Source organism: Antechinus flavipes, chromosome 4 (assembly GCF_016432865.1).
Source record: "Antechinus flavipes isolate AdamAnt ecotype Samford, QLD, Australia chromosome 4, AdamAnt_v2, whole genome shotgun sequence".
In the NCBI taxonomy this organism is placed as follows: Eukaryota; Metazoa; Chordata; class Mammalia; order Dasyuromorphia; family Dasyuridae; genus Antechinus; species Antechinus flavipes.
The window spans coordinates 169,286,832-169,310,472 of NC_067401.1; the positions used below are offsets into that span (position 1 = coordinate 169,286,832).

The 23,641-nt window shown below is 35.0% G+C and overlaps 1 protein-coding gene across 14 annotated transcripts in view; it reads left to right on the plus strand.

Moving 5' to 3' along the window:
• RBFOX3 (RNA binding fox-1 homolog 3) overlaps positions 1-23,641 on the plus strand; it is a 974,608-nt gene that overhangs the window by 326,707 nt on the left and 624,260 nt on the right. For 9 of the 14 annotated variants that reach the window (XM_051995461.1, XM_051995458.1, XM_051995454.1 and 6 more), the window contains one exon: positions 23,124-23,171. The exons of the other annotated variants lie outside the window; for them this stretch is intronic. The gene's annotated coding sequence lies outside the window, so the exon portion shown is untranslated. Of the gene's footprint in view, positions 1-23,123; positions 23,172-23,641 lie in introns of those variants that run through there. 14 annotated transcript variants of the gene reach the window in all.

Sequence of the window (23,641 nt, forward strand, 5' to 3'; positions counted from 1 at the left end):
GAGCTATCTACATCCAGAGAGAGGAATATGGGGACTGAATGGGGATTACAACATAGTATTTCCATCTTTGTTGTTGTTTGCTTGTGTTTTTTCCTCATTTTTTTCCTTTTTGATCTGATTTTTCTTGGGCAGCACGATAATTGTGGAAATATGTTTAGAATAATTGCACATGTTTAACCTATATTGAATTACCTTCTGTCTAGGGGAGGAGAGAGATGAAGAGGGAGGGAGAAAAATTTGGAACACAAGATTTTGCAAGGGTGAATATTGAAGATTATCTTTGCATGTATTTTGAAAAATAAAAAGCTATTATTTAACAAAAAAAGATTCAAAGCTAAATGCCAAAAGTTTAGAATCAAGGAAGAGAAGAGGAAGAGGAGGTATTGATTGTAGATAGTTTTATCAAGGTGTTTAACCATAAAAATGAAGAGAAATTGGGGATGATGACATTTTTATAGGCAGCAGGAAAGAAGTCAGATGAAAACCTATTGAGAACACAAAAACAAACATTCTGTTGTGAACAGAAATCCCAACACAAGCACAGTCTTCTAGTTTGCTGATTTGCTAATAGATTTTTCATTACTCTATTTACAAGTTTTGATTTTCTGTAATTGTCTTGTGCCAGTTATTTGTTGATAGCTGTTCTCTGAAAGTGCTTCCTGCTGTTAATTTCCAGTAGCACCAAATGTTCAGCCCTTTTTATCAGATTGCACAAATCATCCAAAACTGGCCTACTTCTTGTTTCTCATATGTAAAACTCTTATTTCCCACCTCCAGTCCTTTGCATAGTTTTCCTTCCATGCTTGGAAGGCTCATTTCCATCTTTAAGAATCCTTAGCTCTCTTCAAGATCCAACTTAAGCTTTATATTCCATGAAAGTCTTTTCCCAACTGCCTTGTACCCCCAACCTCATTATTAGTACTTCCTCCCCTATATTTACTCTGTATGTATGACTTAATTATTTATCTTTGTACATGGAGTATGTGATCTCTGAGACCCCATCCAATTTTAAGCCTCTGAAATATGAAATATGTTGTTTCTTCATATAAGATGCCCACTCCATATAAGGGCAGGAGTTGTTTTATTTTTGTCTTTGTATCTTCAGCATCTAACATAGATACTCACACTGGGTATCTAATAAATATGTGACAAATTTAATTATTTTGGAAAACAGAAGAATTAGGTCTAGAATGGAAAATATGGAAGCAAAGTGGAAACATGTCATCCTTTATGCTCCAGTCGTTTCTGAAATAACAAAGACTTCTTCACTTATTGTGAGTTGCTTTAGCTGCTTTTATGTTATAGTGAACTCTCAGATTGAGCCTACTGAGTAATCTGAACAGAAAATGGCATAATGGTTAGTGACCAATGTAATTTTAGCTGGTTCAAATAAGAAGATAAAAAGATTACCTTATGCAAGGTAGGAGAAGCTGAAAGCAGTGAGAGAAGAACTTCTGTGAGTAAAGAGCAGGAATCAGTTGGGTTGAGAAGGTTCCTCATGCATATGTGTGTACATATCTGAATACATGTTATATGTTTATAAATAGAATTTTGTTTTGTTTTGTTTTTTGCTGAGGCAATTGGGGTCGAGTGACTTGTCTAGGTCACACAGTTATATAAATAGAAATTTTAAAAGAGAACTGTCTTGTATCTCTAAAATTTAATAGGAAGAGGTAGCATGTGATATTTTTTTAAAAATAAGAGTGGAGCAACAATCTTTAATGACATTATATTAAGCAGTAATTTTGTGCAATCTACATTAGGGTGAGATATTAGCTATATCGAGTATGCTATCCTCTATGTGATAGGAACATTTTTCCCTGTAGAAGCTGTTTCTGTAGAAAGAGCATTTGAGAAGTTATGGAGCATCTACAAAAGAAAATATATGTTTCTATGTATACCTACATTCATATTTATATTTGTATTGGTGTATGTGATTATCTGTGTATACTTTTGTTTGAAAATAACTCATCATTATAGAGCAGTGGTGTAAAACTCAAATAGAAATGAGGCTACTAAATGGCCTTTTGACTTAAAAAAATACGTATTAACATTATTTATGTTTTGTGGTATTTTTACTTATTTTGTTAAATATTTCACACTTAGTTTGATTTGACTATATTTGACACGGCTGGTGTAAAGAATTCTTTGTGTGGAAACTTCTACATAGAAATTCTGGCAGGTCATCTGAAATTTGCCAATTTAAGGAATTATGTGGGACATCAAGAAATTAAGTGATCCTATAGGTAGTTATATGTAAAAGATAGGACTGGTTCTCTATGTGTCTTCCATATAAGTGCTGATATTCCTATGAACATATAAAATGTATTTTCTTTGTCCCGGTAATAAAAGGCCAAATGAATTGTGTTGAAAGGCCTATTCTCGCTCTCTTGGGGGAATGTAATTTCTTATTTATTTAATGATGTCTTGCTGGTAAGCCTGAGTTTTTATAGAAAGCTAGCCACAATGGAAGTCCAGAAAGAAAAAGAATGCTATTCCCCAGAGATAGTATATTGATTTAGAAAATCACAGATTTACATTTTTGAAATTTTATTATATGTTTTTTATTTTGTTAAATATTCCCCAATCATATTTTAATCTTATTCAGACTACACCTCAGCTATACACACTGATGTCTTTCATACAAAATATTTATAAAATAATAATGAGCTAATGTACTTTGGGGAGGAAAGGGCTGCTATCTGGAGGTAGGAAAAAGGACTGATGCCTAATTTTAACTTTGAAGGAAGATAGAGATTATATGAGGGAGATGAAGTAGAAATGCATTCCAGGCATGGGAAACAGATTGTGTAAAGTCACAGGGCTAAGAGATGAATTGTCATATGGGAGGAATTATTATTATACGGTTAAAAATTTTAAAGTATTTTGTTTTCATATATTCAGTATTCATAATAAATGAACTCAGAATCATGACAGTTTCCTTATGTTTATCAGGGGGAAAAGGTGTGTAGATAATTGTATGTGTGTGTGTTGCTAAAAGACAAAACTCATTTTATTATTTTTTCTCAAATGCTTTGTTTAACATAATGTGATATGGGTTAGATCAACTTTATTCAATAACTTGAATAAATAATAATTTATTGAATGGTTGTTTATTCAAGAAGGCTTGTTTGATTGGAATTTAAAATATGAGAAGTGCTATAGTACTTAACAATCCTAGAAAAAATAGCATGAAGCCAGGGTTGTTATATATCGTTCATTGTTTTTGGACACATCTGATTTTTCATGACTCCATTGGGATTTTCTTGGTACAATACATTATCATTTCCTTCACAGTTCATTTTACAGATAAGAAAAGCAAATAGGGTTAAGCGAGTTGTTCAGGGTCATACAACTACTGTCTGAGGTTAGATGTATGTATATGTGCATATATATCCACATATATGTATATGTGTGTATGGAAATATATTCATAATGAATACATGCAGAATTGTTAAATTTTCCTTATATTTATCAGGGGGAAAGGTATACACACACACACACACACACACACACACACACACACACACACACAAGTTGTTAAACTAACCTTAGTCATTTTCTCTCAAATGTTTGGTTTACCTTTGTGTAATTGATCTAGATCAGGGTCATAGGCGCCTTCTTTTTGGGATATTTCATACCATTTCTTACCTGTGGTATAAGGAGTAAGTCATTTAGTATGTTGGTTGATATTTTGTTGGTTTTAGACTTCAAGTTCTTACTTTTTATACTATGAGTACACTGACTGACAAGCTCAGAAAAATCACTATGCAGAGGAAAAATAAAAAAACACAAGCCTTAGATATGAAGGGAATATAAGGATGCCATTAAGAAGGGTGTGATAGGAATCATGGCTAGAGAAATCATAGATTTCATGAATTTAGAGCAAGAGAGATCTTGGTAGTCACCTATTTCAACATCATTATTTTTACAAATGAGGGAAATGAGGCCTCTAGTGGCAAAGTAGGTGAAAGATTAGAATTAATTAACTCCACATTAATTTTTTTTCCATTCACAAAGCTACATGGAAAAGGAAATACTTATTATCTCCTTCCCTCCCCATCAAGTAGAATATAAACTTCCTGGGGGCAGTGAATCCCAGCCACCAATTTTGTATACTTTGTATACAAAGTATTAATGTTTATTGAGTCAAATTGAATTGAAGCAAAATGAACTATTGTCATCATCTTACACACTTGACTGTTATTATCATCTTCGTTGCATCATTATAATCAAGCATTTGTAAATTTTACTAGGTTATGTAAAAGGAGAGCTACTTAGCCATAGAGCCTCTGCCTTCTAAAAATTTATATTCTATTACTCTGTCTTTGCAATAACAATTAAAAAGTGGCAAATTCATCCATAATATCTGGATGTCTGCTTGGGTTACTATCATATTTTTTTCTCAATTCATTTCTAATCTCAGTGTCACTTGAATGGGTCAATGAAAAGAAAGACATAATGATTCTGCAAAGAAAATGAAACATCATTATACAGCACTTTGCTATTTAAAAGATAAAATATACACGTAGATTATGAGTCAAATTGTTCACTCCTTTATCATTTGCATAGTGCCTGGCACATAATAAGTATAAATAAATGCTTGTAATTAACTTTTGTGTGATTGAGTGTTTATATGTGGATATGTGTGTATACATATATTCATTATATATTCTTTTATCATGCATATTGAATATATGTGCATATATAGAATGCCAGCACATTATACATGTATACATGTGAGAATATACACAGACTTCCCATATATGGGTATACAGTTAAATATGTATAATATAATGTACACATGCATGTACATATATGTAAATACATATATGTAGAAATCTAAATATATATGTTTTTCAGTTCAACAAACCTTTAAGTGCCTATTTTTTAAGGCACTATTTTAGTACCTGCTATTTTACTGGAAGGAGGGAATAGCATGTACATAGATAAATATATGCAAAAGCAATTTTAGGGTCAGAATGGAACCTTTATAAATTTAGGATGGGGAAGAACTGAGAAAGGCCTTCTGTAGAATGTGTTTGTCCTGGGAATGGAAAGAGGATTCCACATAGCAAGAGGAAGAGGAAGAAAGCATTCCATCACAAAAGCAGAACAGAAGGTAGGCCAGGTTGGGTGGAAGTTAGAAATTAGGAGAAGTAATGGGAGACAGTTCTGGAAAGTGGAACTGGAGATATATTGTTAAAGACTTGATGTGCCAGCAGAGTTTGTATTTTATTGTAGACACAATAGAAAGCCACAGAAAATTCTTCAGTAGCTGCATAGAATACTCAACGTGGAGTCAGGGAGGCCTAAGTTTAATTTCACTATTGACATTTACTATCTTTGTGACTTGATGTCTATGTGTCTATGCAACTTTTGTTTGGTTAATCTTATCTTCAGTTTACACTTTGGGCAGAAGTCAAAAGTGTAGGAATTCTTCCTACACGGTGACAGAATCACAAAATCTTAGAGATCATTTAGCTATTTTGCCTTATTTTACAGATCAGGAGCTTGCGGTCTAAAGACCTCATACAAGTTGCCTATAGACACCTGGCTCTCTGTTGATAGAGCTGGGAATAGAACTGGGTATCCTGAGCAGCTAGAGGAGAAACATAGAACTCAGAAATCATAAAAATAAAAACCTAAAATACATTTGTTCTTGTTCCCTGACAGCATGATTAATAATAATGATAATTATAATAAGTGAAGATCTTTATAAATTTTCTTTCATTGAATCCTCTCAACAATCCTTAGAATAAGAAAAACTATTATTATCCCCAGGGGGAGGGAGGGAACAGGCATTTATTAAGTGTTTCCTATGTGTCAGATACTGGGCTAAGCCCATTATACATATTATCTCATTTGATCTTCACTACAAAGCACAGGTCTTTGGGTCACACAGATTTGCTGAATTTGACCTCAGGTCTTCCTGACTCCAGACTTAGTACTCTAACCACTATACCACTCTGCTTCCTTAGGTCAGGAAATAGGCAGGAAGAGTGACTTCCTTAGAGTCACAAAGCTAAGTATCTGAGGTTGCATTTGAATTAGGTCTTTCTGAGTTGAAGTCCAGCTCTCTGTCAGCTAACTGATGAGTGAATTTCTATAAAGTTATCTGAATTGAAGTCCCAAAGTCATACTTTTGATCTGTCAAAATATAATGAATTCGGTACCCATCCCATCATGTGTTGTGACACAACCCTGAGATTTGAAGTATACGAAATGTAACCCAAAGTAGCAGGCGGGAAAACTATGTGGAACATTAGCATATTTCTTTCTAGGTAATTATGGGGTACTATAGTAGGAAAGGGGGGATAGGAGGAATTGGAAATGGGAGATGATGATCATCTTGTTCTGACTCAGAGCCTGCCCCCATCAAGGCAGTCTTGGCATTTTGTGGCAACATCCATAAATCTGAAACTCAGCTTCAGGTGCTGTTCTGAGAATAGATATTAAACAGGATCATCACTAGTTTGTGCCAAATTTCAATTGGTTGAAGGTACTAAAATCAAGAATTATAAATAAAGTGACTTGGGATGCTTGGAATCTTCAGAATGGCTTTGGCCAGTGGATAAAGAACTTGGATTAAAGTGAAGAGCATAACTTCCTCATAATTTCCCTATCCTATCCTGATCTGGGGATGGAGGGCATGTGGGGGAAAGAGGAAAAGTTCATGTTCTTTGATGGATAAGTTAAAGGCACAGGTCTTAGCTGAAATTGTATTGAAATAGTAAATCTCTCTTCTTTCATTTCCTGGAGGGAGGGGTGAGAAGCACAGCAGAGAAAGGAGAGAAAGAAACAAACTGAGGGGACTATCTATCTTCTTGTATGAGAATATATTTGGGACTTTACTTTTTTGATGGAACTGAATAATTGACCTTTGTCAAATTCATATTTGAGACAGAAGCATGGGAGAGGATTAAAATATAGGAGTCAAAGGGAGATTTCATGTTTTCTTTGTTTCTATAAGGGAAACTCAGTGTTACTGTCAATGTCACTAGAACCAGCTAGTCTTGACATAGATCTAGAAAAGTCCAGAAAAAAATGATAGTGGATTAAGTTAGGGGGACAGAAATCCCAGTTTATTTCACATGTTGGCTCATTTATCTGAAATCCTGTTCCTTCAAAGGTAGCAATGATTCCCATACTTTAATTCTGGCTCATTTAGGGGGAAGGGGGGTTAGTCCAAACTAACCTGGACACTTTAGCTGCTTCCATCCAGCTAATGACTTATGATATCAGCAGATGAGTTGTGGTCATTCATAGATTCTCAACACTTGGGACCAATATTGACTTTCTACTAGTAAACTCCCTATTTGCTGAATGGGTTTCCGAGAGCAAAGTAAAGACTGTAAGTAAGAAAAAGGATTAACTTCAGTTTTGTATTCAATGTAGTACCTAATCCTTGGTGCCCAGGAATCTACCAGAGAATGGCATCCTTACCGGTCTATAGTATTTATGTTCATTGAATGGAGGAGAAGGAATACAGAGGGAGAGGTTAATTGAGGGGGAAGTGGGAAAGCCTCAGCCAGAAAAGCCTGGGCTGAAGCCAGGATTAGGTCCCAGCCCGGATGGAACCATCTGCTAGGAGTGTTCTAGTTATGGAGATTCCTCATCCTTTCATTGCTCTTTCCTGGTGACACCTGCCCTGAGGATCTGGGACAGTCCTTCCAGCAATCCTACTTCCTCCTTTCTAGCCAACACTGAGGACTCAGTCTAAGGAGGAGGTATGTGGAGATCTTAGCCTAAAGAAATTGATTGAAGGCTCCAATTTGTGTTCTCTAAGAGACTATGGATTTCAGTAACGAATTATAACTGTGAAAATTGAATGATTTTATTTTAAAAACAACAATAATAACAACACTTTCTCCTACCATTTATTTATTTTTTTGGTAATTTGCCCTTAGGCTGTGTGCCTAAACCCTGTTTGTTCTTGGCTGCTTGCTGCTGCAGATGGTTTCCTTCTGTTTTCCCTCTTCCTCTCCCTCTCCAGAGTATCTGTCTTCAGAGGAAAGAGGTGCTTTTCTTCCACCTTCCCTCCCCCTCTTTCCCCACTTCCTTTTCACAAGTAATTCTCCCCTTGCACCTTCAGGCATTAATTCTTGACTCCTCTTAGAAAAGAGTGCCCTAAAGTATGAAAAATGGCCCTTTCACTCTTGCTGCCTCTGTCTTCACTCTCTTCCATCCTTACCCTCCCATATCTGAAGCAGCCCCTAAGATGCTGTCGGTTGTTTGGTTGTTTATGGTGGAAGTCAAGCACACTGCCCTCTACCCCCTCCTAATTTCATCTAGGTGATATTTTAATAAATCTTGCAGACACAGCTAGACTCCATACATTACTTACCAACCCCCTGAAGGTTTTCATGTTCTTTGATGGATAAGTTAAAAGCACAGGCCTTGGCTGAAATTGTATTGAAACAGCAAATCTCTGCTCTTCTTTCATTTCCCAGAGGGAGGGATAGAAGACACAGCAAAGAAAGAAGGAGAGAAAGAAACAAACTGGCAAGAGATCCTTCTATCTGATATTTGACAATGTAGTCATCTCTGAGACAACAAGGCCTAATGAAACTAGATTACATGGTTTTACTTTGACAGATCATTTTGAAAAATGTGATATTTTTATTCTGTTTTCTTATTTGTCATTATTCTTCTTCTGCCTAAAGGGGTGGGAAAGAGACACCTCTACTGAGTCATGGAAAACATTGGTATAATAATATTTGAGGCATACTAGGGGACAGTGTTAGAGGTGGGAAATTGAAATTAGTGAATAAGAGATAATAAGAGAGTAAGATAGAAATCGATCTTAGTCATCTTTTTTTTTCTTATTGTTCTTCATCTGGGTCTTTCTATTTCTTCTCTCCTGCTTTCTTTCACCTTTCCCAATTATTCTTCATGCTTCATTTCTTCTTTATCTGTTTTTTCCTCTCTATCCTCTCTCCATTTTTTTTTTACTTCTCTCTTTTTCTCTCCTCCAAAAATAATCAACTTAGAAATATAGAAAATATGTATCTTTGCTTTGAATTACTATTTCATAATTATATAGTTTTTTAAAGTTTACAAAGTATTTGACATATTTTAAAATAATATTTTATTTTTACTCCAATTACATGCTAAAGCAATTTCTAACATTTAAAAAAAATTTCAGTTCCAAATTTTCTCCCTTCCTCTTTGCCTACAATTCCCCCCTCCCTGAGACAGTAAACAATCTGATTTAAGTTATACATGTGCAATCAAATAAATGTTTTACATATTTTATCAATTTTTTTTCCTCACAAAAACCTTTGACAAGGGACAAGTGACTTATTTGGGTCAAACATCTAGTAAGTGTCTGAGGGTAAACTTGAACTCAGTTCTTCCTGACTCAAAGTCTTGTCTATGGACTATACCACTACCTTCCACAGAAGAGCTAAAATGATTATTTAATTTGCTTATCCCTTTTTTGACATCACAAGGAATGGAAGCACTTCACTTTATCTCTATTGAGGGACAAGGATAGGATTGAACTGGTGAGAGTCTCAGGTCAAGAAAACATCTTAATCATCACACTTTTTAATTAACTAGAAAATTAATCATACCTTGGGAGTTGAAATGGAAGTTAGAGTCCATTTAGTTCAACCCACTCTATTTATAGGCAAGGAAACTGGCCAATGCAGGTATTTAATGATGTTCCCCAAGGTCATACTAGGAGGCTTACTTAGAACCAGGGATCTTAAACTACAATTCAGCCTGCTGATATTGGAAGATAACTTGTCTTCCCTAAAACTACTCCATGTTTTCTAGTTATCAGTGTATGTCATTAAAGGGATTGATCATTTTTTAAATGAAATTTTACTTTAAGTCTAGCTAACAGGGTTTTATAGCTATAATCTTGATTGCTAGATAGTAAAGTTGGAAGATTTCAAGGCCTTCTTTGCCCTCCTTTGGACAGCATGGTCCTGGAAATATTGCTGAAATGAGACACACCTTCCTTGTACCAAAAAAAAAAAAAAAAAAAAAAAAAAAAGTGCCCCAAACAATCTGATGGAACTACTGATTTGAGTAGTAGGAGGTTAGCTTGAGTATCCAATCTTCAGAGTACTGACCTGACTGGCTTAGACACCCTGTTAAATAAAGCAAGAGATAGCATTCCTCCTTTTGGGGTCAAGCTTCAGGTCAACTCTTCCACTGAGAGTTCATCATCTGAAGAAAATCGTAGAACTGAATATAATCAATTGGGGAGAGATACTGGAGAACAAATATCTAGATATTTGCCAAGGAAACAAGCCAACCACAATAAATATCTTAAGTAGCCTTGGAAAAATGTTTTAATTTCACTTCATTCACTTCATTTCTTTTTTCTTTTGCACTTAATTGTAGTTTTGTTTTGTTTTTCATTTACATGTAAAGGTATTTTTTGTAAGATTGTCAGTTTCAAATTTTTTACCTCTTTCTCTTCCTTTCCTCCTCCCCAAGACAGTAAACAATCTGATATAGCTTATACATATACAATCATGTTAATATTTCCATATTAGTCATGTTATGAAAAAAGTCATAACAAAAGGGTAAAACCCTGAGAAAGAAGAAAAACAAATTTTAAAATGTGAAAATAGTTTTGCTTTGATCTGCATTCAGATTCCCATAATAATTTCTCTGGATATGGATGGCATTTTCTATCACAAGTCTTTTGAAATTGTCTTGGATCACTGCAATCCAGAGCTAAATCTATAATAGTTAATCGCAATACAATATTACTATTATTGTATACAGTGTTCTCCTAGATCTGCCCACTTCACTCAACATCAGTTCATGGAAGTCTTTCCAAGTTTTTCTGGAATATATCTGCTCATCCTTTCTTATATCTCAATAAGATTATATATATATCTCAATAGTATTCCATTACATTCATATACCATGACTTGTACATATGGGTTCTTTCCCCTTTTTTATGATCTCTTTGGGATACAGACCTAGCAGTGGTATTGCCCTTTGGGCATAGTTCCAAATTGCAATTGTTGGATCAATTTACAATTCCAACCATAGTGCATTAGTTGGCTCAGTTTTCCACATCCCCTGCAACATTTATCATTTTCCTTTTCTGTCATATTAGCCAGTCTGATAGTTATGAGGTGGTACTTCAGAATTGTTTTAATTTTTATTTTTCTAATAAATAGTTTTAACTTCTTCATCTGAAAAGCATTAATATCTTTTGACCATTTATCAATTGGGGAATGACTTGTATTCTGATAAATTTGACTCATTTCTCATCCTTTGTTACATTCCAATTATTGATCCCCCTGGTTTTCTTTATGTCCCAACTAAAATCTGACCTTTTACAAGAAGCCTTCCCAAGCCTTTCTTAATTCTAGTGCTTTTAGTATTTTGTTTTTATCCTGTGTATACCTTGCTATGTATAGATTTGTTTTAGTTTTGTCTCCTGTTAGGTTGTAAGCTCCTTTAGGGCTGTGGGCTGTTTTTTGCCTCTTTTTATATCTCCATCACTTAGATAAGTGATTAGCATATAGTAGACACTTAATAAATGTAAACTGCTTGATTAACTTAATATCTGTCTTCCTCAGTTTCCCCAAATTCCCCCTCAAAAAAATTCCCCAAATTCCCCCCAAATGAGCTTAATAATAGTACTGACCTTACAATATTATTGTGAAAATAATATTAAACATTTGTAAAGTGCTTAGCACAATGGCTCTTAAGCACTTAGTACGTAATAAATGCTTGCTCTTTTCTTCCTCCTTTATACCAAGTAGAATGTAAAAGGACAGGTTGTTGTTCTTGTTTGTCTTTATTTCTTCTTGAAGAGAATCAAAGACAACAGGAAGGTGATGTCTTGATTTATAAGTGAATTATATTTAAGTGAGGCAGAGCTGTGCAAAGTCATCAGGTTCCAGTGGCAAGACATGGGTCAAGATAACTGGCAATGGCCCGAAGTGCAATGAAACATTGGACTTTTAAAGCTAAGGTCTTTCCTAGGTCTCAATTTTTCTAATGCAATTCAGTAAATTAAAGGTTAGGGAAGAATTGAGGCAAAAGATAGTCTAGTTTGCTTTCATAAGAGAATAAATGTAGGAGAAGGAGACTCTCAAGAATTTTTGGCCAACACAGAAACAATTGCTATTTATACTCACTCTAAGCCATCAAAATGTAAACAATGAGTAAAGAAGACTTGGGCTGGGATTTCTTCTGTTTATATGAAATGGACTCTCATTCACTCTTTCATGTGGGTACTCTATCCAAAAAGAACAAAAAGGAAAAAGGACAAAGAGAAATCCAGATAAAGTACTCTACGAAAATTTGAAGAGTCCAAATTGCTAATTTTCTGTTCTGGGAAGAGAAGTTTTTTCACTGTAGATGTGAGTAGCAACATAGCATAGTGGAATAGAGTGATGTATTTAGAATCAGAAGTTTTGCCTCAACTCCTTATTAGACATGAACCCTTGTACCTTAGCTTGCTGGGAATTCAGTACTTTACTATCTCTAAAATTAAGGAGTTGAATTAGATAGCTCCTAAATTATCTTCTACTGCTAAATCTAGGATACTGTGATTTCTCCCATAATTCCAGTGTCTTCCCTCTGTTGATTGTCTTTAATTTATTTCCTACATAGATTGTTTTTACATAATTATTTGCATGTTGTCTCTCTATTAGACTGAGCTCCTGAAGAGCAGGGACTCTGTGTGTGTGTGTGTGTGTGTGTGTGTTCTTTAAATCTGCAGTGCAGGTACATAATAGGTATTTAATAAGTATTTATCAATTGACTGACTAGAAGGAGTATATTTTCAAGTAGGAGAAACTTTATGAATGCAAAAAGATAAGAAAAGCATGTAACTCCATAGAGTATTGGTATGAAAAAGATGACCTTTTGTTTACGAGAGAAGTTTGAGATCATTAGATGAGCTTTGCAGTTGCCTGAAAGACATCCAATTCTTTTCCCTCGTATTTTATTCATTGTCCATTTGCACTATTCTTTTTCTTAAATTAGCAATGCAATGAAATAGAAAAAAAATTGAATGAGAAAGACAAGAGATTTCTTCAAGGAAAGTAGAGATATCAAGGGTAGGGTTTCATGCAAAAATAAAAAGATAAAAATAGAAGAGACCTAACAGAAGTAAAAGAGATGAAGAAGAAGTGTCAAGAATATACAAAAGATCTTAACATGATGGTATAGTTAATGATATAGAGCCCCATATCTTGGAGAATGAAGTCAAAGTTAGCCTTAAGAAGCTATAAAGCTAGAAGAAGTGATGGAATTCTAGCTGATCTATTTAAAATCCTAAAAGATGATGCTGTTAAAATACTGTATCCACTATGCTAGCAAATTTGGAAAACTCATTAATGACCGCTGAATTGAAAAAGTTCAACTTATGTCCCAATCCTAAAGAAGGGCAGTGCCAAGGAATGTTCATATTATCAATATTATCAGTTACTTCTGTTATTTCACATGGCAGAAAGATTACACTGAAGAGACTGCAAACTATACTTCAATATATGAGAGAATTCCCAAAAGAGTAAGCTGGTTTTGGAAGAGGCAGAGGAATTAGCGACCAAATTGTCAATGTTTCCTTGATTCCATAATCAAGAAAGAGAGTTCTAGAAAATTATATTCAGAAAAAAAACATTAACCACACTAAAGCCTTTGATTATGTGAATCATAATAAAATGTGGCAGATTCATTCTCTCTCTCTCTCTCTCTCTCTCTCTCTCTCTCTCTCTTTTGCTGAGGCAATTGAGGTTAAGTGACTTGCACAGGGTCATACAACTAGGAAGTGTTAAGTGTCTGAGACCATATTTGAACTCAGGGTCTTCCTGACTTGCTAGTGCTCTATCCATTGTGCCACCTAGCTGCCCCAAATGTGGCAAATTCTCAAAGACATGGGAGTACCAAGACATCTTACTTTATCTTCTGAGGAACCTGTACGTGGTCCAAGAAGCAACAATTAAAAATGAAACATGGAACAACTAATTGCTTTTAACTTGGAAAAGGAGTATTGCAAAACTGTATATTGTCATTAATTTAAATCATGTGAAATATCAGACTGGATGAATCAAAAATTGGAATTAAAGTGGCAAGGAAAACTATCAATAATTTCAGATATACAGATGATAATACTTGGCAGAAAGAGAAGAGGAATTACGAAGCCTTTTGATGAGGGTAGAAGAGAAGAATGTAAAGGCTGGCTTGAAATATGGAGAAGCAGCTTGATGGTGCAGTGGATAGTGTACTGGTCTTTCAGTCAGGAGGACTTAAGTTCAAATCTGACCTCAGATAATTCATACTTGCTATCTGTGTGATTTTTGAACAAATCACTTAACCCCAATTGCCTCCAAAAAAAAGAAGCTTAATATGGAGTCTTAGAGTGTTGAGCATGATTGAATGATTCAGTAACTAGTAGTGTATTATCCATTTATATTGTCTGTCATAAACATATGATCACACACACACACACACACACACACTAGTGGACAGATTCAATAGGTTGTCTATTAATTGCCTAACAGTAGACATTCTTTATATTCTTGTTTTTTCTTGTATCAGTGTTTAGACCAAACTTTTTTGAGTGGTTATATACCACTCCAAGAGACTTATATAATATTTTGAATCTTAAGGCTACTGTATATCATCTGCAAATAGAAGCACCTGGGGGAACTTATCATCCACCAAATTCAATTTGAACTATTGTCTATGACAATGATAAACATAGTTGGGAAACAAACTTCTACTTTACTGTTTTGTGTTTCCTGCTGTTTATAATGAAAAGATCATCTATTATTATATCCTTAAACACATCTAGAAAAAAAATTGTTGTTTGGATTAGAAACTATAAGGTGGCATTTTATCTTTTTTGTATATGAAAATAGATTTTAAAATATTTTAAATATTTGTATTTCCCCAGTTACATATAAAACAATATTTTTACATTTGTTTTTAAAACCTTGAGTTCTAGATTCTCTCCTTTCCTCTTTCTTTTACCCCCACCCTGCAATTGAGAAGACACATGTGAAGTTATGACATTTTATCTTGTGCACTCAGGTGCATTTTTACAGCTAGATAATAAGCACAATGAAATTTTTATTCATCAGATCATAGATTTAATCTAACTGGGATCCTTGTTGTTCTTGTTGTTTTTGTTGAGTTATTTCAGTAGTATCCTTCATGATCCCATTTGGGTTTTTCTTGATGAATATACTGGAGGAGTGTGCCATTTCCTTCTCTAGCCTTAGAAGTCATCTATTCTAAAACCTTCATTTTATAAATGAAGACTGAGATTAATGATCTGCCCAAAATCACATCATTAATAGTGATGGATCTGGGATTCCCATTCAGGTCTCTGATTCACAATCCATTGTATTTTACCAGTAAATTGTGTAATGATAAAAGATGTCATTTATTGTGGAATTATTGCTTTTCAATGTTTGCCTTTCATTTACAAACATCCTTATTGAGAATGTTTTCTAAATATATTATGATAATTCTCATAAACATTTCATATAGATGGAAAGATAAGCACAGTTATAGGTAGTTATTTGGTCTCTTTTTATTGATTTTGGTGTTACTATATTTATAAGATCTGTTTTTAAAAAATTAATAACAGCTTTTTATTTTCAAAATACATGCAAAGATAATTTTCAACATTCACCCTTGCAAAACCTTGTGTTCCAAATTTTTCTCCCTCTCTCTCCAACTTCTCCCTCCCCTACACAGCAAGTAATCCAATATAGATTGAACATGTGCAATTGTTCCAAACATATTTCCACACTTATCAAGCTACCCAAGAAAAAATCACATCAAAAGGAAAAAAAAATGAGAGGAAAAAAGCAAAGAACAACAACAACAAAAAAAAAGATGAAAATATTATGCTGTGATTTACATTCAAGTCCTTTCTCTGATGCAGATGGCTCTCTTCATCACAAGACCATTGGAATTGACCTGAATCACCTCATTGTTGAAAAAAGCCAAGTCCATCACAGTTGATCATCACATAATCTTCTTGTTGCTGTGTATAATGTTCTCATGGTTTCATTCACTTCACTTAGCCGATATAACTCTTTTCCGGCCTTTCTGAGATCATCCTAATGATCATTTCTTATAGAACAATCATATTACATTACATTCACATACTATAACTCATTCAGCCGTTCCTCAACTGATGGGCATCCACTCATTTTCCAGGTCCTTGCCACTATAAAAAGGACTGCTACAAACATTTTTTGCACATGTGGGTCATTTTCCCTTTTTTATGATCTCTTTTGGATAGAAACCCAGTAGGGACACTGCTTTATCAAAGGGTGTTCACAGTTTGATAGCCCTTTGGGCATAATAGATATGATTTTTTAAATATATTTTTGACATCTTTACCTTAACATATTTTGTGGAGTCATCCAACACCTTTACAATTGCATTACCTTCAACATAGATCTCTTTTTACAGTTAGTTTTATCTATCTGTTTCCTTCATTTTGTTCTGTTTAGAATGATCTTTACTTCCATTATAAGCATATTTGAAATTAAGCTTTTTGAATTTTAGGTTGGTATGCCCACTTTTCTTGATGGTCAAAAAATTTTTGCCATAAAAATCTTTGCAGATCTTTTCCATTTTTCTTTTGTTGTTTATATCCTTTACATTTTTACCTTTAAGTGCCTTTGCTTCATTGTTTATTGTCAATTTTTTGTTTGTTTTATTTAACAATGCTTATCTCTTTTTTGTGGAATAGTATTCATCATAATTTTTATTATCTTTTTATGTAAGATTTTACAGATGAGTTCATATTCTAAACTGGTTTTGCCTTTATCTTCCTTATTCTTTTCAGCAAGTCAGTCAAATATTTCTAAGATGCTTTTTTAGACTCTTTTAAATTCTTGTTATTTCTGATTTACATCAGTTAAACTTCTGTATAAAAATTGATTGTAGTTTGTGTCTTTATCTTTTCATCTATATCCTATATTTGTTCATCAATAATTTAATAGGATTGAATTTGTCCAACTGTATCTTTTTTATTTTTATTTATTTTTTCTAGAAAAACAGCATAGTAAGATAGAGAGTTGATCTTAGATTTAGGGAACTCTAGTCCTACTTATTGATAAGTGTCTGTATTACCCTGAAATAAGCTATTTAACTTCTCAGTGTATGAGGCAACTTTCTGAGAATATAAGTTGTAGAAAACATATGGGTATTACATTGATGAGATCACAGATTTGATCACAAATAATTCTTCTAGCTTTATGCTATTTTTTATCTTTATACCAGGATCATGGAACCATTTTGCGGAAAGAAATCTTACAAGTCATCTGTTTTATAGATGAGGAAATTGGGCTCCCCAAAAGTTAAGTTACCTACCCAGTAACATAGGTAATAACAGAGATGGGATTTGACTATCTAGGTTTTCTGACCTCAAAGATTGTCTTTTTTTAGAGCTCACCTTTATTAAAAATAAGTTATTTCCTGTCTTATTGAGATGCAACTAATACTATTTCCCCCCTGATATTACTGAGTAGTTCCCATGCCTAGCTCTTACTGATACTTTTATTGAAGAAAATGTTTATATATATATCCCCACCTTCTCATTGAAATCACTGAACATATGTTGATTTAATTTGGCACATCTTTGACACAAAATCTTCATAGAATTTCTCTACTTTTTGATCCTTCGTAATCAAAGTTAGCATCTAAACTACAGTTATTTAAGGTAAAAAGCATTGTGCTGTAGTGGTAAGCATTAAGCCTGCAGCTGGAGGGCTTGGGTTCAAATTCTGTTTCTGACACTTTCTAGATAACTTATGGCAAGTCACCTAATCTCCATGGCTTTATTTAAAGGGTAGAGTAACTGGAGTTGGCAAACTGTGACCCATAGGCCAATCTAGCCCACTTTGTATGGTCTGAGAACTAAGATTGGTTTCTATGTTTTTCATTTTTTATTCACAGGCTGTACAAAAGCAGGGTGAGAATTAGCTTATAGGTTGTAGTTTGCCCAATTCTAGATTGTATGTGCTCCAAGGCCCTTTCTAGATCTATAATTTTTATGGGATATTTTTTGTAAATACATATGGACACAGCAATATGAGTGGACCAGGTATCCTATGAAATGATGGTTTTTGTTGTCTTTTGCATTCACAATAAAATTCCTTTATTAGTTTCTTCAAGGAAAATCTGTGAACCATCTTTCACTTTTGCTATGACTTTTCTTTTTTTCTTAAGATTTAAGTGAGAATGTCAAGAGTAATATGATTCACTGCTTCTGATATTATATCCTCTGGTTTTTCAGCATTCATAGTACCACAGCTACATTAAAGTTATTAGACAGGCTAAAAACCATGTGATTCTTAGCACTATCTGTCCCTCTTTCTGTCACTCTGCCTCTGACAGGATCTATACAGGACTCAGGGCCATTTTAAAATATTTCTTTGTTTTCTAACTTAAATTAAGCTCCAACCTAACTTGTACTACCAACATTGGGAAAGGTAGACAATAAGTGTTTCCTCTAATTTTCCTGCAGAGAATAAATGCTTAATAAATATTGGTTAAATAAATAATTACATGAATGAATTAAAAAATAAGATTCAGCACTCAAGGGTCTACTAGCAGGGCTCCTCAAACTATGGCCCACGTGCCAGATGCGGCAGCTGAGAACGATTATCCCCCTCACCCAGGGCTATGAAGTTTCTTTATTTAAAGGCCCACAAAACAAAAGTTTTTGTTTTTACTATAGTCCGGCCCTCAACAGTCTGAGGGACAGTGAACTGGCCCCCTATTTAAAAAGTTTGAGGACCCCTGGGCTAGGGCTTTGCTGTCATATCTTTTTTCCTTTGTCAAACTCATCCTCTGGTACTTTGTTCTTAGTGAATAAAGACTTTGGATTTTTCCTGTATGCCCTAATTCATCAACTTGGCTTAAGGGAGAAGACCAAAAATGATCATTTTTGCTGTTCAGCTGTTTTTCTGTTTACTTTTCACAACTTATGTTTTTGTCTAAAGGGGCTGACTTTTTAATTCTATGATTAAGATAGCCCAACTTTCTTCATGCCTTTTAAACATTCTTGTTTGCCTCCTATCCTCATTTCTGGCCTCTTTATCTAATGCTTTCAACCAAATGGCATACAGTTAATGTGTGCACACCTGTATTAAAAAATGTCCAGAGGAGGACAGCTTCTATTTTTGTTCCAAAGGAGGATAGTAGGAGAATCATTATTTTAGGGGATATCCTCTATTATGATGATAACATTTTAATAATAGTGTTTTCACAGAATCATAATTATCTAGAGCTAGAAAAGTCCTTAGATTCCACCTAGTCCAACTTATTTTTATAGATAATAATAGTCTCCCACAGTTTTATAATATTTTAAGGTTTTCAAAGTACTGGCATTAATACAAGCATTCATATTCCTAGTCTACCTATAATGAAACTGTCAAGAAGTGTCAAGCCAACAAGCATTTATTATGTACCTACTATGTGCCAAGTACTGTGTTAAGTGTTAGAGATTCAAAGAAAGGCAAAAATAATTCCAGCTTTCAAGAAGCTCACAGTTTAATGGGGGAATCAATATGCAAACAACTTTGTACAAACAAGCTCTATACAGGATAAATTAGATATTCTCAAGAGGAAGGGTAGTAAGTAACAGAGAAGGGCTTTGAATCCTATTGTTCCATATATTCTTTCTATTGCATATATTCCATATATTCTTTCTATTACACTGATTTGGTTCTCAAAATAAATCCTTCTCCTGAGGGAAGGCATCTTATCTCCTGTTTATTTTTGGATAAGGAGAATGAGGCTCAAAGAGATTAAATGACTTTTCTAAGCTCACATGTCTAGTAAGTGTTAGCTTGGCATGAGAAATCAGGTCTTCTGACTCCTAATCTATGGTCTTTCCAGTCTATCATATTACCTCATGCTTAGATATATGCTAAAGCATTTCTATCAGTACTTATGGTTTCTTCAGCTAAAATAGAAATATTAAGAAATTATTTTTTCATTGAATTTGAAAATATAACTCCTCTGCTATCTAAAAACACAGAGCAGATTAGAAAATTGATAAACTGCACAAATAACAATTTTTATGTGTGTAAAAATTCAGTTAAAGTCTGCAAAATCATATTAAAATCACATATAAGGCATTGTCCTAGGCATTATGGATACAAAGATAAAAACAAATAATCCCTTCCCTCAAGAAACTTCTTTTCCATTCTACTTAGGAGTATGTAATATGTACATAAGAAATAAATACAACATAATTTCTAGAAGGGAGAGACAGCTAACCAGGAAGATTAGGTAAGGTTTCACATAGGAAATGGTACCTGAACCAAGTATTGCAGGATGCTAAGAAAAATGAAAAGGCAGGTTGGTGGTTCTGTAGGGGGAATACTGGGCCTGAAGAAGGGAAGCCCTGAGTTCAAATCCAGCCTCAGACATTAACTGTGTGACCTTATCACTTAACCCTGTATGCCTCAGTTTCCTCGTCTGTCAAACGAGCTGGAGAAGAAAATGGGAAATCACTCCAGTATCTTTGCCATGAAAACTCCATGGACAGTGTCGCTGTGATTACAGAGTTGGACATGACCAAATGAATGAACAAGAGGGAGGAGACAGGGATAAATACATTCAAGAATATGGGAAAGAGGCATCCAAAGAAACAGAGATGGCAATGTTGAGATTGAGGACCAGGTATTAGATAAGTTTTGGTTGGAATCTAATGCATGAGGCGGGGAAAGAAGATGAAATAATTCTGAAAAGGTAGATGAGAGTCAGATTGGTAGGATTTAAGTTTCAGTATGAGTGATTTGTATTTTTTTTTCTTAGAAGTAATAAGTAGACACTGAAAATTGTATAGCACAGAAGTGACATGATCAGACTTGTGTCTCAGGAATATTACTGTGGGAGTTATGTGGAAGATAGATCAAAGAGGAGAAAAAGGCAGGTAGAATAGAGAAGCAGATGAGGATCTGAGCTAAGGTAATGGCTTTGTAAGTGAAAAATAGGAAATAAATGTGATAGATGCTATGTGGGAAGAATTGGAAAAACTTGGTAACTGATTAGATATAGAGATGAAGAAGAGGTCAGATCCAAAGATAATTATGGGGTTGTAAATTTGGGAGACTGGAAGAATAGTAATCCACTTACTAGAAAGAGAAATGTTGAAAGAGGAGCAGATATTGGGTAAGAAGGTAGTGAGATCTGTTTTTAACATCAGTAACTGCCTGTTGATGTCTCCTGGATATTTCTTCAACATCACAAATTCAGTATGTTCAAAACAGAATTAATTATCTTATCTTCTTAGTCTGGAGATAGAAACAGACACATATACATGTATATAACACTTATACATGTATATGTGTATTTATATATACACCAAATAGAAGTAATTTATGTTCAGCTGATAATAAAACCTATGGAAATAAGTGCAATAGTCAAGAAAGTATAGAGGGAGAACAGGCCCCTCAATACATCTTTGGTGGACACCCTTCCCTAGCAGGTAGGAGATAGGTAATGATTGAATGAAGGAAAATGTCAAGGAGCTATTGGTTATGAAGGGAGGGGTTGACAGGATCATAGCTTTCAAAATGGTCAGATTCAATAAGGACTGGGAAAAGAATGTTGAATTTAACAGATATAACGATTTTGGTAACTATCAGGAAAACACTTTCTGTGGAGTGAGGTCAGAAGCCAGAATGTGTAGGTGGAGAATTGAATTGTTATTTATCGTTTTTTCTCGAAGAACTCCATGACATCAGGGAGGGGATGCCATGACATGCAAGTTAATTTGGATTTAAGTGAGGCAGGGCTGTGCAAGGTCATCTGCCTCATTTTTTCCTCCAGAGCCATCTGGGTCCAGTGGCCAGATATAGTATCAAGAACAACTGGAGATGGCCCTGGATGTTGTGGGAGATCTTGGCCTTTTTAAACTAAGGTCTTCAACAGGTCTCAGTTTGACTGAGGCTACACCCATTCAGTGGTTAAGGTTAGGGAGCCATTAAGGCAAAGAATCTGTTCTTTCTCATTGGCCACCAATAAGTCCTAGGCCAAGCCCCTTTTGGTTATTGTTTGGGTGCTCATTGATTCAGATTGAGTGGGAGCTAAGGCAGTAAGGACTGGTGTGCAGCAATCTAACTAGATGATTGGCTACTCTGTGAGACAAGGTCTGGGGAAAACTGTTTTTCTTAGCCTGTGGCATACCCAGTGACTGTGGGTGGCCTGGAATTGCAAATTTAATAGCAATTGTTGAAGGGAGTGGAACACCTTCTTCTTTTGATTTTCTAGAACCCTGCATTATATCCACCTTATCCAGTAGCTGCTCTTGGGGCATTGGCAAATCTCTGATATGTCTGGATGTGCGGGAGGAGGTGAGGGTGTGTGTATGTGTGTGTGTGTGTGTGTGTGTGTGTGTGTAAGAGAGAGAGACAGAGAGAGACAGAGACAGAGACAGAGAGACAGAGACACATACAGAGAGAAAGAGAGAGACAGAAACAGAGAGAGAGAATCAAACAAGAGAAAGAGGAGAGAAGATAGAGAATGCTTCCAAACTAAAAAAAAAAAAAAAAATTAGTGAGCAGATGAAGTAACAGAAGAGCCATTAACAGCAGCATATGCCTGAACACACACACACACACACACACACACACACACACAACACAGAGCAGCCCACTGAAACAGAGAGAGTATGAGAGAAATGAAATCATTGGTAATTACTTTGCTGCCATTGGGATGTTCCCTGCTAATTTACAGCATTAGTAGAACTTAGGGATTCTATTCTTGCTCCTGAGCTTGGGCAGTGTAGTCCCTCGACATAGGCAACCATAATTATCTGCATTCAACTGAAGGCTTGTAAAATCTTATTTGTCTAGCAAAATGTGAGTATAATTGCTGTAAATTAAATAAAGATGCACTCTTAGATATGTCATGACCCCATCCGACTTAGCATATAGAAGGTTCTCATAGTCTCCCTACAAATCTGTTTGTCCTCTCACTGCTAAAAACCAGTGTCATTCTCAAGCTTATTCTACACACTCTAACCTAGGGCTAATTCTTCAGATTTTTCCTTGTGTTCTACTTGTGCATATGTGTGTGCATGTGTCTGGGAGGTAGAGTATTTTTAATACATAGCATAATTTCTCTCACAAATCTTTCATCTCTTTTTTAAGTGGCAGATCTGATCAGAGTGGACTTGCTCTCAAGCCACAGGTGAAACTGTGAGTACTTAAAACATTTTTTGTTCTTTTCCCCTTTCTTGGTTTGGTATTGTGTCTCTATCTTGGCCTCTCAATTTCCTCTTTTCAGAGTGCTCCATACCTCAGGGTTGGAGGAGTTTGATGTAAATCAACTCTTGGAAGTGTATCACAAGCCACAATGCACTCTTTTTTTGTGTGCATCTCTCCTCTTCCTTTCTACCAATGGCAGCTTGTCTTTGATTTCCTTTTGGAGAGTCTTGAAAATAGCTTTTTACTTGATGAAAAATGCTTAGTGCAGGATGATTAGCATAAAAGGGTGGTTTTATGGATGCTATATGTGCCTCCTCTTGGAAGGACCACTTGACACATATTGGGGATCTTCTTTCCAATATTGCTTTCTGAGGTTATCCAATTACCAAAAAAAAAAAAAAAGTATAAGTATGGGCTGACCTGAGAAGTGCTGGGGTAATGATTAATGTAAAGAGGAAAGA